Raw genomic sequence first — 2,646 nt, forward strand, 5'->3', positions numbered from 1 at the left:
TTTCTTTCTCCAAGTGCTGTTCTAAATCCTTGGTATACAATGATGAATAAGATACAAATAACACCCCTCCTCCTATAGTGCATGATGAAGAATGAAAGACCTCTGTCTAAATGATCACTGTAAAATATAGTGAATGCCACTCAATGCTGTATAAATGGAAAAGTGGTACTAAGATTTTCTTGGGGGTCAAGAAATAATCATGAAAGTTGGTAGAATATGAATAAGTTGTAGAAATACAGTTGACTATTAAGAGAGTCATTAGTTTTCACACTTCAAATTAATAATTCAAACTTGTAATCATGGTGTTAATATACACATTTTTTGAAAGATTACTCCGGAAGCTTTGTGGAAATGGATTGGAGTGGGTGAGACTGGAGGCAAGAACACAGAAAGAAACATATTTCAAGAAGGGAAAATTAGTGCAGAGACAAGTGAATGGAGAGGAAAGAAAGAGGGAAGAAAGGCCTTCTCTTGCACAAGTTTCCTACATTGGGCCTCTAGTATCTTTATAATAAGATAACTATACACTCTATTGTGTGCCCAGCTAATTCATTGTGGTAGTCCAATAGTGGTAGGCTGCTGGCTCTGGTTGAGATGCTCAATGGATATTACTGATACTCACCAAGGAAAGGAGGAAGGTTTAAGAGAAAATCTGATGCCATTTACCCAGGCTAACTGTATTCTGTTGAATTTCAAAATAAGCACACCTGACATTTATTTGACTAGCTTTTCTGTAGTTTGTTTTAAGCAAACATAAAGTTAACATAAGTATCAAAATATGGGCACATTACAAGGGCATCAAATCTTCAGACGTTCTCATAACACCTTTTTCATTCATTGTATCTTTTTGTAAAGTAATCTCCAGAAGCTCTACTGGTATATGCTTTAATTTCTTTGGAAGCATTATTTTTAAAAATATATTTTATTGATTTTTTACAGAGAGGAAGGGAGAGGAATAGAGAGTTAGAAACATCGATCAGCTGCCTCTTGCACATGCCCTACTGGGTATGTGTCCGCAACCAAGGTACATGCCCTTGACTGGAATCGAAACTGGGACCCTTCAGTCCGAAAGCCGATGCTCTATCCACTGAGCCAAACCGGTTAGGGCTGGAAGCATTTTTGAGATTATGAAATTTTCCTATTCTTCTGCTAGGCTAATGGAAACTGTTGCAGAAATGACTTTCTGGGGCTCTATTTTTTTCCCTCCACTCCAAGTGTCAGTCCCAACTTCATTTCTCTACCTCTGCCCTTCCTAGCATCTCTGACAGATCCTTCTGCAGGCCCAAATTCACCTGATTTTCCAGTTAGATCTGAATCAGGTAAGATGTGTAGCCCTGCGTATCTTCTGCCTCCATCTAGAGATACTTTGGTTCAAATCAGCATCCCCAAACTACTTATTTCCTCTTGGAAAATGTCATATGAGATCTCATTTTCTATATAGAATAATCAATGAATGGTTGAATAAATACCCCATAATTAGTTCATTTATTCAACACATTTATTATGCAATTACCAGGGGCAAGATACTGTGCTTGGAAATGGGGATATAAAAATGAATATGCCATGGCACATAGTCAAACATTTGGCAGTCTTCTTAAAGGAGTTACAGTGTTGTGTGTGTCTCCCTCCTCAAGGCACAAGTGAGGCTCACCTGATGCAAATTACCTCCCTCATACCAGTAAGGCCTTGAATGGCCTCTTGGTTCACAACAAATATTCCACACTAATTTTTCTTGCTTTTTTTTTAAAAAAACAAGCACGCACATGACACTTATCATGTGCCAGACACTGTTACAAGAATTTTACAATTATTAATTAATCAGTCCTTAGTCAACTCTAAGAGGTAGGTTCTATTGTTGTTCTTCCTTTATGATGAGGAAACTGAGGAACAGAGAAATTAAATAAATTGTCTAGTTCCACAGAGCTAGCAAGAGGTGAGGTTAGGATTTGAACCCAGATAGACTGTGTGCTTAACCACACATTAAGAACCTGGTCTAAAGGAAGAGAGAGCACTGATGAATTTCATATTTAGTAATAAATGGGAGAGGAGAGAAGACAGACTTTACCAGTATGAGGCTTGATAGACTTGGAATCAGGGCCAGCTCTGCCATTAGGTGGCTTCCAAACTTAGGTTAGTCACCTACTCTCTCTAAGCATCAGTTTCCACCTGTCCAAAATAAGGCACTGACTAATGATCTGAAAGGTCCTTTGAAGCTCTGTAGTTCTTTTAAACAGCATATTGAGAATTGAAGCTCTTCCAAGGAAAAATAAAATGGGTTCTTTTTAATTCATGGAACTATTACAGGGATCCTATGTGTGCAATAATACAGTCTACTCTTAAAATTCATTGTGTTTTAGACTTTTATTTACAACTAGAGGCCTGGTACACAAAAATTTGTGCACTCGGGGGTAGGGAGTCCCTCAGCCCAGCCTGTGCCCTCTTGCAGTCTGGGACCCCTTGGGGATGACCACTTGCTGGCTTAGGCCCGCTCCCTGGGGGATTGGACCTAAGCTGGCAATCAGACATCCCTCTGGCAGCTCGGCAGCCCTCGGGGGATGCCCATTTGCAAGCAGGGAGCAGACCTAAGCTGCAGTTGGACATCCTTAGCGCTGCTGAGGAGGCAGGAGAGGCTCCCACCACCACCGC

The sequence above is a fragment of the Myotis davidii genome, unplaced genomic scaffold (genome assembly GCF_000327345.1).
Source record: "Myotis davidii unplaced genomic scaffold, ASM32734v1 scaffold153, whole genome shotgun sequence".
In the NCBI taxonomy this organism is placed as follows: domain Eukaryota; kingdom Metazoa; phylum Chordata; class Mammalia; order Chiroptera; family Vespertilionidae; genus Myotis; species Myotis davidii.